Below are 14414 nucleotides of genomic sequence, written 5' to 3' on the forward strand. Positions count from 1 at the left end.
CGTTACTCTCTCGCCGAATTCGCTACAAAATTTGTGTACTATAAAAAGTCTCGCTGCTCGTCTACGAACGTACGCGCGTGCATACACCTAAATCTTCCTCGCCATTAATCCTTCTCGGCAACAACTTCGGCAATAAAGTTCTTTCATCGCCGTCGCTGTTCCAGACACGCGTTTCCCGCGTGGCAAGGTAGCGACGCTGGGACCAGCGTAGCTACGTCGCTATCGAGATTGAGAATCTACGGTGGCAGGCTGCATCCACAGAGAGAAAGAAAGAAAGAGAGAGAGAGAGAGAGAAAGATCGGCCAGAGGGAACGAAATATTCCAGCAGGCGATTGCCGCTCGACTCGACGAACTCTCGAGTCTGCCCCACATACGCCGCAGACCGTTGTGTGTGCACCGGACAAGTTCTTCGGGTCCCGCCCAGGTCTGCCGGCCAATAGTCATTAGCTGGGCCCATTAAACCCCCGGACATGCACGCACGCATGCACGCAGTCCGCGGGGCCACACGGTGCACCGCAGTGAGCGGGTACGCGCGTTTGCACGCGCGGTTCAGCCACGAAGGCGGTTCAGCCACAGTGGTGCACGAAGGACGGAGCTAGCTTGGCAACGAGAACGATCGACAGGGACGGAAGAGAAGGGCTGAGCAGAGTGAGAACGAGGGAAGGGTGAAAACTCGACGAAGAGAGAGAAAGAAAGAGAGAGAGAGAGAGAGAGAGAGGGAGGGGGTGAGGGATGCGAAGAAGGGTAAGAAATGAAGAAACTGCGAGAGAAGGAAAGCGAAGATCGAACGTCGTGACGGACACATTTTCGAGCAGCTGACGATCGTTACGCAGATCCGATGGATTTCCACTCGCGCGTTTCTAGAATTGTTAAACGGAGGGGCGTTTCGAGGTTAAAACGGTTCGTTGAAGATTGGTGGAATAACCGTCTGATTGATTTTGGTCGTGTGCTCGTGGAACTGTAATAAGTCCGCAGACTGGTTAAATCGTTCGTCTATCAAATCCCGATCGTACAACCTACCTGTCTGTCTGCGCTTGACCGCTTCTACTGCGGATTTGCAAGACGAGAGCGAACGAGATCAACGGCAAAGGAAAGACTGTACCGTCTGAATCGTTTTATTGAACAAACCAAACTAAAAGAAGAACGACTTTTGCAAAGTCTGAAGAGAACCACCTACCCGTCTCCTCAATCACGTTGCTGCGAGATGAAGTAAAATCAATTCGATGGAAGAGTCTCTCTCTACGCGAGTGATCGATCGACGAGGCCGAAACGATAAACCACGCTGAAGGAGAATGTTTTGGAAAATGAAGGAGAGAGGAGAGAGAGGGACACGGTGGAATGGCGTGTTACGTGGCCGTTGGCTCGCGATCGTCCGGCAGTTCCGGCGAGGCGAAACGCCAGCACGGCGAAGGCAACTTCATGGGCTAGCAGCGGCAGGTCTGGTAGCGTCTCCCGGTGAGAGACGGTGAAAACGGTGGGGGATCGGTGCACAGAAGGTAGAGGCGGGCCCGAGAGGCGGCTTTAACGCCCGCCTTCCATCGACTTTATAGCGGCTGATAGCGGACAGCGTAATCAAACGGCACTTGCCGCGACGTCGAGCGTTATCGTGTCTCGCGTACGAGCTCGCTCTCTTGCACGTGCTTCCACTGTTGCTGCCTCGGTACCAGCAGGCAAGTGGTGCCCGCCGACGTGTAAAATGAGCATAATAATGGCCGAAACTGAACGCGACCGGAATCGTGTGCCACTGGTCCCCGCTGCGTTTACGCGGTGCGTTAAGTTACAACGCTCTCGCCGGCCACTCGTAACTCCATTGCGTACGCGTGTATGGAGCGATCAAGCTTTCGCGCAGCTATCGCCAATCTTGGCGAGATTTTACGATCGTTTCGGGGCGTGACTTCTTCTTCTTCCCATAATTTTCTCTGTTTCTCCTGTCCTCAATTTCTTTTTCAATATTCGACGCGTCGCGTGTCAGGAAACAGAAACGTGCATTTCCGTCAAATAAAGAATCTCCCGACGCATGCTTTTGCAGGAAATGTCATCTTTAAAGCGCACTGTCGTCCGTCCTGGAAATCGCTGACAATTCACAGCAAAATCGACGAAGATCGATACTTTCTATTCTCGTGAAAAAAGAACGAAAAGAGAGAAAAAAAAAAAAAAAATAAAAAAAAGAATCGTAGACACTAGGAAGACTCGATGATACACGCTACCGTCACGATTCAGTGTGGTTTCAACGCCACTGGACACACATTGGAGACACTTTCACTTCGGTCCGGACCAAGTCACGGACTCGGTATTTGATGGATGTTGGCCGCGGGATTCCGCGAATCCCGATGGATCGAGACGCGAAATGAGAGGAAACACGGCGGAAAGAGAGTTGGGCGGCGAGGAACGTCGCCTCCTGGCATCGTGCGAGGAACTGCCGACAGTCCGCAGCCGGCGTGAAGCAGAGGAGGCAGAGCAACGAGCGGATATTTCAGCTGCCGGCTCCTGCTGAGATGCGGCGATTATGTTTGTCCATTAATATGCGCCGAGACAAGGCAGCAGCCTGGTCTTTTATCCGCTCGTTCGTGGCGCTCAGTGGGTCTCTGGGTCTGCGGGTCGTCTTCTAGGGCCTCCCCGGTACGTTCTATCATTTATCACCGGGGCTTTCACGCACACTTTTCGCTCTGGCCTCTCGTTCCACGACCGCGAGAACGACCGTTAGTCTTCGAACCGGCTTGGAAACGAACGACAACCACGACGACGACGACAGTCGTACCTATTGCTTCAGAATTAAAATTAGAGGCTTTGTCTTCTTCTCGAGTCGTTGGTCGGACGCCAGCTTTCGTTTCGATCGTTGATACGTTTCTCTCGAGCGTGGTTGTGATTCGCTTCGCGTTGAGAATCGCATTTTCGTTCGTTTGACGGCAAATATGTTTGATTTTGATTAGCCTGGAAACCTATTTGACTTCCTCCGAAAACGACTGTTTTGCGTCTAGAATACGATGGATATCGTCCAACCTTTTAGATCTTCTGGGCCTCATTGGCCAAGTTTACATATTCTTTTATTAGTTCATAATAGTTCATTATTGATTAGAAGGATATATTTATATTAATGAGGGAAATATGGAAATTTTTACTGAGCTTGTTTTCTAGATACCAATATGTTTCATCAATGTCTGATTTGAAATGGCAATACGAAGAGTATTTTCAAAGTGCTCGTTTAAAACTTTTGTTCTTATTTCATTCTTTGCGTGTCTCATATGGGAAAAAATCTGCTCGCAAATATAAGAGGCATCATGAACATTCATGGTTAAAATTATCCAAATAATAAAATTCTTCTACTTAATCGTACCAATTTTGATTATACGGCGCGGACCGCGGATTGGGCATGTCTGATCGAAAAGTTTCAAACGTTTCTCCCTTTTTTTTGACACAGTGGCGCGTGATTGTTGCGACAATACTTGTCGTTGATCTCTATTTGTTCTACAAATAGAATTTCGTTTCCAGGTAGAATTTCATTTCTACGTAGCTGCATATTCGAATGTGAATAAACCGAGTGCTCGTTGTGCAGTAAAATTGTAATATCGCAAGCACAGCAATGCCGAGTTATTTACGACACAGTTCCCAACACTTACTTCCGGCTTCTCCCGTCTCTAATGGACCAAACTCTGTCAGCGTTCGGTAATGACGTCGAGCAATAACTCCGGATGTGTTTGCAATAACAAACGGATAATTCAGTCTGGAAGTAACGCGAAGAATCGCGAATCAGGAAGCTGTCACTCCTTGACATGTGACGAGCGGATTTCGAGCATCGTTCACAGAGCTCCTCGTGGCGAGACACGGCTCTCCTCCAAAAGTTATTCTTACGCGCCTCGCGAACTTTTTCATTCCATCTTTTGCTTCGTTTCTCCTCGGTATAAATTTCCAACTCCTCCTCGTCCAAATGATCTTCCAATTACGTTCGAACGGAACGACAACCGAACCTCTGCATTCCCGATCGCACCGAATCGTTTTCCCTTTCAGAGTCGTCCCGACCGTTTGGTGTATCAATTTACCCATTACGATCCCTTAATTCGTCCAGCTGGCATCGGCCGACGCCGATTGTATAATTTGAAAAAGAACGGACGCCCATTGAAGGAGAAAACGTTCGGGTGGGATCGATCCAATCAACGGGGGCCGGTCGGTCGAAATTAGGCCCGAGTCGAAGCTCGTCTCTTAACGAGATCCATCGTTCTAGGGCTGGTCACGACGAACGGAGGCGTCCAGAGTCGCGGCTGTCAGCTATTGGTGAACGAAACCAGGCTTACCGGGGTATTAATAACAATTCGTGGTCGGTTCCACGGTTGGGTCCGGACCCGGTGATTTAGTAACTCGTCGGTTAACTTGTTCCTTTTCTCCCCCTCCCTCACCCTTGCACGATGCGGACGAAGCGAGGAACCCCGGGCCCGACGAACATCGCGTCAATATGTTAATCCACGGAATATAATCCCCTCGATACGAAAGAGCCGACCGAGGTTATTAAAGCTCCCGAAAGCCCCCCTCTCCCCCCGCTGTCCTTGTCCGCGGGAACACGTTCTATACGCCGGGCTACGTCGTCGTAAATATGAAATATCGAAGTCTGGATCCACACGAAGTCGTCGGTTTCGTTCGAGCCACGAAATCCAAGCGAGGGCGACGATGATCGTTTCCAGCGTCTCCTCCCCCTTCGTTCCTTTCATCTTCCTTCTTCTCCGCGTATCTCCTCCTTTCGTCCCTCTCGCACACGCCGCGTCGCTGCAACGCGACGCTCCATTCGACTTCTATGCCAATTAAAAATCTTCCTTTCGGCGATTTTACGAGAGAACCGCAGAGAGGAGAGAGAAGCCGCTAAGAGACGGTGCGCCTAGCGAGACCGTGGGACCCAAGGATACTCCTCGTCTCTATGCCTCCGTGGAATTATCGTCGGCGACGACGAGCAAATTATGCCCTCCACGGCTCTCCTGTTGCACCGCGCGATCGAACTGCCGGAACTCGAGGACTTTTGTCCTCGTTAATTCCGGCGCCGCCGGGTTTCGCCGGTCGTCGTACGAGTCAAGTCCGGCTGGCGGCTTGGAAAAATGCCTGCGCCACGGTTTCGGACTTTGGCGAACGCGGCGAACGTGTGACTTTGTGCTCGGTCTCTCGCGCGGGATTATGGTCTCGCAGGGATATTAACGGCCGAGGAATTTGGAGACCAAATTTTCTGGAAAATTATCGGCGACATAACCGCGGCTTGAAACTTCCGTTCGGACTTCGCACCGGTTTTTGTTCGAAAGTAGATTTCAGCTGGTTAGTGATAATTCGGTATAAAATTCGAAATTTCGGGAAGAAACTTTCGGATTTTACGGAAGAGAATTATCGTGCTTGAGATTGACGGAAATTTGAAAGTTTACTGAACGATGAGCTGAGTTTATTAATATATTGTACTCTTTGAGTAAATCAATCGTTACACGTATTAATGACTATAAAATTGTCTCTATAAATTATCCGAGAATGGATTAACAATGAATATTAATTAAACACGTAATTCAGTTGGTTGATTTCATTACTTTGTAAGTGACAACCATCAAGACAGTAAGTTTAAAATAAAATACTTCTCACTGACGTTAGCCACGAGTTTCCTCATTTTCAGTCGACTAGTCTCATCGAACGAAATTTCAAAGGATCGACTCTGTTCGCTCTCTGTTCCCCGTCAAGTGATTCACCGCGATATAAACGAAAGTCCGGCTACGTTTGTATTTCTTGCTCGCGAGAAAGAAAGAAAGAGAACGACGATGGTAGGAACAAGGATCGGGAACGAAAGCGAATTGAATCTGCCGCCATTAGCGGCCAGTATTTCTCCGTCCATTCACGATCGTAATCGGGGATTAAACAAGACCAAACCTCGATATCAGGCTATTTTGCGCATTGATCGCGATAAATTGCGCCCGATGTAATTGCACATTTTTTCTCTCGTCCTCGTTTCCTCGTCGTTCGACTGTCGGCGGAGTATCGCGGGCCAGGTAGGGGGAAGAAGGTTAAGAAATGGAAAAAGAAGAGGAGGAAGAAGTACGAGGAAGAGTTTGAGAGGAGGGGAGGGAAAGAGGGAATTGCGATAAATTGAAGTGCAAGAGGAATTTGAAGGTTGCCGAAAAGAGAGAGAGATGGAAGAAAGTGAAGCAGATTCGATGGTGGAAGAAGCGATAAATTAAAAGGTGGTAGGAATTTGAAACTTGTAGCAGTGGTTGAGGAAGCCGGTGGCAAGAAAGAATTAAACGAAGCAAAGTTACGAAGGCAGAATTACCGGTACAGGGAGAACAGTAGGAATTTGTAACAAATTGACGTACAGGAAGAATTTGAAACGTCCGTGGAAGGAGCGGAAGGGGACCTGTGAGTAACGCGCTACTGAAGGAGTACATTAAATTTTATATCCCTTTTTATACCCTTTCGAACGAAGAGGAAGAGGTGTTTCTTCGAAGCAGCGAGATGAATCGCGCGCATTTTTAGAATGCAAGGCCCCGAACGAGCTGATTAAGCGACGAATGTATGTAAATTCGAGACACGTTGTTAACGTGTGCTCGTTAAAATCTGTGTGTATTTGTCTTTGTTGACAAGTACGATACGTCAGAAATTACAGAAATTGATAAATTTGGCTGGGTAAATTTGTCGAGGATGAACGAGTAAAAGGGGGCAGACTCGAGGATGACAGTGCGTTCGTCGATTGGCTAATGATGGAAATTATGAAAAAATAGAAGGATTGCGAGATACGTTCAGAGAACGAAGCGGCCGGTAGGTAATTTCATCTGACGAACGATAAAAGCGTCGTCGAGTGTATTCTCGCCGAAGTAAGGAGGATTATTTATCGTTCTGGAAATTGCGGAATGCTTGTGCAGAGTTAATATCGTCAGAGTATAATTCTATCTTTATAATGACAACGATCTTTTCTCGCGGGCGAGTCCAGGCATATTACCGGTAGTTTATTCTCCACCGGGGGAAATTTACACCCCTCTGTGTCCCTACGGTGCACCTCGCTTCACCGTTGGAATTTTCGGTAAACAGCTTCTTGTTACATTTTAATTATTCTTCGCCCCTTTATCGCGCCACTTCCTGCGTCGTGTTGTACAAATAGGTTCCGCGCGTTTCTTGCCCGCTCGCAACAACCAACTCATTGTGCTTTGCCTCGCTCCAGGTATTTTCTGAATATTCCGTACGCGATTGCGAAAGAAGTATCAAATTGCTTCCCCTCCTTCCTCCTTTTCTTCCCACTTTGCTAAACATTAGGTCAATTAACTTCCTTGCCTCGTGAACTTTTCCGTGGGTGTACGCGCATACGTCAACGTCAGCTGCTTCCGCGAAACATTGGAACCGTTCTGCGTTATTCGTATTCAACGATCTTCCGTCGTGTAGAATATATCTAGAGAAATTTCATTGTTGCACGTAATTGGAGCGGAAAATCGCGAATATTACAAATAAAAAAAAAAAAGAAACGCGTTTGATGAGATGTACAAGTTTTACATTTCAAAATTCGGGATAGACAAATATCTGAGTGTCTAGATGAAAGATTTATTACGAAAGGACAGAGTGAGAAAATGTAATCAAAGTGGAATTAACATTTACTTTCCACAGAACGATCCAACAAGTGGACCGTCGAAACTTCCACGAGAAAGCGACACACAAAATTTTCATCTGGTGGCAAACGAAATTGAACAAGCGGTTACCGGTTATCGGGGAGGAATGCGCATCCCTTCGCGAGACAATGCCACCACCCGACAAAGAGCAAGCCATCTAACGTGGCGAAACAAGCATGTTCGCGATCCCTTAACGAGAAGCTCGTCGTCCCTGGAGGCTTACCCCTCGCGGCCAGCGTCCACGGCTCTCGGCTGGCATGATTTTATCTTCGAATTCCGTAACTCGATAAACAACGTCGAGATGTCACGGCAGGTCCCGCGCGCTTCTTCTGTTCGAGAGCGCAGGGCCCTCTCTGTGCAGCCCCCGTGTCTCGTAAAGATCCCTCTTTATAGCCTCCCCTCTCGTTTCCAGTCCGCTTTTATAATTTCCTTTTTGAAAAATCTCCGAGCCGTGGCAACAGCCCAGCGCCGCTTCTTCTTGCCCTTTTCATTCTCTCGTTTTCTCCCCTTCGGTCCATCTCCTCTCTTACTTTTTACATTTTCTTTTTTTTTTTATTTCACCTTCGTTCTTCAGTTCTCTGCGTAGCGATCCAACGTCCTCGTTTCTCCAACGAACGAGCATTTTTCTTTTCTTTTTTTTTCGACGGTGCTGCGTGAGATAGAAAAAAAAGGAAGAGAGAGAGAGAGAGAGAAATGGCAGAGAATATAGGTTCTTTCAATCGAGGATTCCTCTCCATTCACGAGACGCTCGAAATTCTCCGGCTCTCCTCGTCGTACACTGTTGCGATCGTATTAAGATGCGAATTCGGAGACTCGGTTGATCCGAATTTACTGCGACCGATCCTCGTGGATAAATTCGAGTCTTATCGGTCGTGTTGTTCGCTCTTCGCGAAATAAGAAACTTCGTCTCTTATTTCTTTTTCTTCGTCTTTGTTTTGCCAGTTTCTCTTCGCTTAGTTCTCGGTTCGTTTTGAGTTGATATCTTGTCTCTCTCGCCGCCATCTTTGCAACTCGGATATTTACTATCTGCAATTCAAATATATCGTTTTATTAACCGATTTGCACTCGACTGTCCTTTCTGAGGGGACATCGTACTTAGATCTAGCCAACAACTCGGACTTTCCCTTTTTACTATTTGCTGATGATTATAATGAACGTATACATTTGATATTGTACGAACAGACGTCTAGACTGAAAACTACTATAATAACGACGTAAGAAGAAACGTAAAAGTATTTCAGAAGAAGAAACTTCTCGAGACAGTCCTGGATAAAAAATTGACACTCGATAATTCAGACGATTTGGAATAATTCGCATAAACTACGAAAGTTTAGAAAATAGCGAAGGATATTATTTTTCCAGAGATTGAAACTATGTGTCATTGACTCTTGTATTAGAGATACCCACAAATAATTTTATTTCAGAGTCAATACCTTAGTTTTAACCTATAATGTTTATTAAATTAAATTTGAAAAAAAAAACGACATTACTTATGGGTACTCATATTATATTATACTCATGCTCTAATAAACTTGCAATGCACGTTGATGGTTGCTTCAAATTTAAATGGTATCACATGTTGGAACGAAGTTCGTGTTAAATTAAATACCATATTGAATGATTATTTCTATATCATTTTATTTGAAGTGATGCTTCGTAAATATATATTGCCGATAGACAAAGAAAGTTTGTCGAGAGCGAATGGTTAAATATATTTCAAACGGTTCGATCTCAAACGTTCGCGCTGACAGAAACTTGCGTTAAACTTTTTGCCTCTTTCATTCGTGAATTTACGTCACGCGTTACTTTCAGCAATTAACGAACAGGTACTCCGACGCGTACAAATTGCAAGCAGCAACATTATAATAATTCCTCCCACTGTGATACCGCGGACCGCGAGTCCATAAACACACGGGAGACCTGAATTTATCGAACGATGGCACGAAACGCTTCTGCATTCCACGTTTGCTTGAATTCCACAATTCAACCGCGTGACCCACCGCCGCGAGAATCCGCTCGTCTCGCCTTTCGTTTATTCCCTCGGGATAATCCTCGCGAGCAAGACGCGTCGACGTCCAGACCGATTAGAGAAACTTGCAGTTTCTCAACTTTCCAGTTGTCCTGAAAAACCTCCGTCGATTCCGTCGCAACGATCAAATTGTCACGATAATACTCACGTCGCAAAAGTTTAAATAGTTGAAATAATTATATATATATAAATATATAAGTTGAAATAATTATATATATATAAAATTTGTTAGCTTATTCCAAGCAGTAGAAATAATTCTTAAAGAGTCATTAGCTTGTTTGAAATTTTCAAAATTAGCTTATCCGAGATTTCAGACACAACTCTTGAATTATTTGCTTGGTATTTGAAAGTAATTCTTTAAGTGTTGTCAGTTTGTTTGAAATATTAGAAATGGTTCTTGAAAAGAATTGCTACTTTGTTCGAAATTTTCGAAATCATTCTTAGCTTTAGTGTAGGGTTTCAAAGAATCTGCAAATTTTTTTTTAACAATCGTGCAGATTTAATTCATTTCTCAACGGCGATGCGTTTGAAATTTGTTCCACGATAGAGGTCAATCTTTCACGGACGATGAATAATTAGTCAGGATGAACTGTTCGTGGCAACTCGCGATGCTTGTATGATTTTTAATAAACACCGGGGTAGTTTGATTAATAAACGTCGATTACGGTTCGCACAGCGACGGCATGCGGTTGCGGTCGGCTTTTGATTTACAGGCGGATTTTAGCTTTAATGCCCGGCGTTGAGCAGTTCTTCTCGCGATGATTCATACGTCGTTTGGTTAATAAACCGTTTCACCGAGCAAAGAATCGTTTTTCGGCAAAAAACTGAACAAAATCTTCAAACCGATCGTATTTAAGCGAAGCAAACGAGAATCCAGTACGCTGGAAGTGAACGTCGGAATGTTGAAATATTCAAAGAGAGAATGTTTCTGAAAGGAAAGAAGAAATTCGAGGAATCAAGAAAATAAAAAAAAAAGAAAAAAAGAAAAAACACTTGCGCTTCACTTGGACTTCATTTGGCTAAAGAACTTTTAGAAGAAGCTGAAGAAATTAGCATCGGGAGGAAATTAAAATCAGCCAGTTGGATTCCATTCGCCGTTTACAACTGAAGAAAAAGTGTTTTCATGGACTCTTAGGAGAGCTCGAAAAAGTTCAGCCGAGGTAAGTAATAGTCGACCGATCGTCTGTGTAATTAGTAAGAATATTCATGGACGTTATCCACGAAGGATGAAGCGCCAGGCGTCTTTTTCTTCTTTTTCGTTTTTGTCCCTCGTCCAATCGATTCCTCGCATCGTCGACTCATTATCCCGCGAGTCATTAGTCCTTCGAATTTGTTTCCTCGTACCCGATTCGATGATCGAGCCCCGCTCTCACCAGTTACACTTAATCGTACTCGAATTCGCCTGTCGAGCATGAATTCGGCCGCAATTTGCATAATTCACGTATCAACGATCTCGCGTTATTGCAGCAAACAGAAGAAGAAGAAGAAGACGAAGAAGAAAAAGAAGAAGAAGAAGAAGAAGAAGAGGGAATAAAGGAAAAGAAAGGAGCTGAAAGTGCCTGATACTCGAGGTTATTATTCCGTCTGAACGAGAAACCTCAAAAGAAAAGAGAAAGAGAAAACGCGCGGGCAAATATTTAAAGCGCGGTAATATTCCGCGCGGCGCACGCACGAAATCGCACGAGGAATAATAAAAAGGGACGCGAAGCCGGTGTTCTTTTCCATTCTGAAAACATCTGTATACACAGTGGCTCGTTAGCGACGTACCTTCGGATGAAATTTCGGTCGAAGTCCAGGTCGATTTGCTACTCGGTTCGTGACCGAGCAAGATTTAAAGATTAAAAATCCCGATTTCGTCCTATGAAGTCTTCGAAAAAATTCTTCTTCAACTTCTCCCACTGAATTTCCGTAGCAAGTTCGAATCGCTAGAAAATGGAACTTTTTTCTCACACGCAGCAACTCTCTCGATTGTGTTGGCTCTTCGTGAACACTCTCCAGAACCTCGAAAGCCTCGTAACAAACCGTATTGTTACGTAACGATATCGGAATCAATTAACCAAGAGCCGCGTGAATTCATGGTCGCGCCGACATTCGATCTATTGGCTATTCCCAAAATCGTCCGTATCGTCGACAGCGGTGCGTCGTTTACACAGCCTCGCGCTTCGTACACGTGCACGTGATCGGAGCACGGAGCGCACGTCAGTTGATTTAGTGTCAGATTGGTCACGGGTTGTCGCCTCACTCTCCGACCTGCAGGTTTCTCTCGCTTCCTTTCTTCGCTCTCGAAGCCGCAGTCTCCTTCTCAGTCGACCAGGCCCGACACCCGCAATATTTTTTCGATTTTTCTTCTTCTTCTTCTTCTTCTTCTTCTGCTCGCTGGCTCCTTTTAGTTCGTTTCTCGGACAGTTCGTAAGGGCGCAGCCTAGGATCTTTGATCACTCCGCCGACCATCGAGAGCGACTTGATCGTCCGCGGTCTCGCGTCGAGAAGAAACCGATCCCCCGACGCGTTTTCTTCCTTTTCTTTCATCTCTTCTTCTTCTTTTTCTTCGTCTTTCTAGTCTCTCGAAGAGAGTGCAGCTCGAAGAAGGCCCCGGATCATTAGTCGAGCTCTCTACTTCGGCGATGGGATTTTTAGAATTGTCCATCACGTTTGTTTACATCGTTCGTACGCGAGAATTCTACCATGCAAATTCACGGAAGTACAGTATGTTCTATAATCCTAAGCACTATGCATTATTTATTCACTGTTTCGAACGTCGTTGCAAATTCCGTATGTAACTGCCAAATCGTATAAACTGCCGAGACACCGTGAGACACGAGAGAATTACGGTGCCTGGTATTTATAATTTGTACTTTTAACTTGTAATAATATCAGTCGAGTTCGGCGGAAGGAACTCAGGTGGCAATTACCAGAAATTTCCAGGAAAGGACGAGAACAGTGGCGAACGATGGCCGTGAGAGGGCCGATCCCTCGTTTACAAGAATCGTAATCACGCCCGTTTCCAAGTGACACCGGCGATATAACGTAGCGCTCGGTGACTTTTATTCTGGCTGGCGCGAGAACATCGTAATCTTCGGGGGCCGGGAAGTTTGTTCCGTCGCGTGGCCTGCTATTATCGCGATTAAACGGTCGAAAACGTTCGTAGCTGCTCGCACGCTGCAATTTCGTGGTGCACAGCTGTGATCCGTTCACGGACAGTCTGCTCGTGCCGCTTGCCCTCGTCTGCTCTCTCTCTCTCACACAACACACACACATTCTCTCCCTCTTTCTCCCTTTTTTTTTCTCACCGTCGGCCGAGGTCCGTTTCTCTCGCTGCCTCCTAATGCCTAGGTGTGGAAATGACTTGTGGGATCGGCTGGTAGCGGAATGGCAGAAAAGTGGTACTTTCGAGACGATACCCTAAATCATGGAATCGAGGGGGCCGAACGTGCAGCCGGTTTATCTCTCGAACCACCATTTTGTCTTTCGTTCGTTTTGCACTTTGATACGAGGGACCATACGGGGTCAAGTGTCTGACACGTTGATAATTTCAACTGGTTATTGAACTAGTGGGGGGAATTATCTGAAAAATCGGTGTGAAAAATCGGTGATTTGCGGATACAGTGATGAATAGAATGTAATAGAAAATTAGGAATATAGAGAAAAATAGAGTGCAATATGCCTATAGAAAGAAATTTCTATCAGATATTTTCGTTGGCAACTCGTAAAAGTAAAGTCTTTCAGAAATTTACACATATCATAGTACAACATCTGGATATATACATAATTTGAAGGTAAATTTAAGACTGGCTTAATGCTACGCTTGATACGAAGAAAAGCACGAACAGTGGTGAGCATTCGTTTTGGACAATGGGTTTTTCATGGTCGGGCAAACACGAACGTCGAGGCTGAATGGCTGACGGATTTTTGAAAAACGAGAAACGCGGCTAATGGATTGGATGAGCTCGTTCGAATGCAGGAAAGATGAAAGGGAAATATGCCTCGGCACTCATCCACTCGGTCAATTAAATACACCCAAGCAACGAATTCAATTAATAATTGCGATCTTCAATGGAAGAACGCAAATCACGTTCAACGAAGAAATTTGCAAAACCGCGTGACAGCATTTACATTTAATTATTCCATCTGCGAACAACCGAGACAGCGAACGTTTAAAAAGGTGCAAAACGAGCGGAAGACGTCGATGGATCGAAAGGAACTTTTCAACTTGGCGTTTTCAATTAAAAATTGGAATCTTTGATAAGGGAATACAAATTGCGCTCAACGAAGAAATTTGTAAAATTTCATCGTAACCTCTGAATTTAATAATTCCATCTGCGAACGACGGAGACAGCGGACGCTTGGAAAGGAGCAAAATAAACTAAAGACGTCGATGGATCAAAACAAATTTTTCAACTTGGTGCTCTCAATTAAAAATTTAAATCTCTGACGAGAGAATGTAAATTACACTCAACGAAGAAATTTGCAAAAATTTCAAGACATATTTTAAATTTAATTACTCCATCTGCGAAAGATTGAGACAGGGGATGTTCGAGGAGGATGAAAATGAGTGAAAGACGTTGATGGATCAAAAGGAATTTTTAAATCTGTCTTCAATTAAAAATTGGAATGTAAATTAAATTCAACGAAGAAGAAATTTGCAAAACTCCGTGACAACCTTTAAGTTTAATTATTGAAGCGAACGACCGAGACAAGGGATGTTCGAAGAGGATAAAAATGAGCGGAAAACGTCGATGGATCAAAAGGAATTTTTGAACCTGTCTCCAATTAAAAAT

The sequence above is a fragment of the Frieseomelitta varia genome, unplaced genomic scaffold, assembly GCF_011392965.1.
Source record: "Frieseomelitta varia isolate USP_RPSP 00005682 unplaced genomic scaffold, Fvar_1.2 scaffold_249, whole genome shotgun sequence".
Classification (NCBI taxonomy): Eukaryota; Metazoa; Arthropoda; class Insecta; order Hymenoptera; family Apidae; genus Frieseomelitta; species Frieseomelitta varia.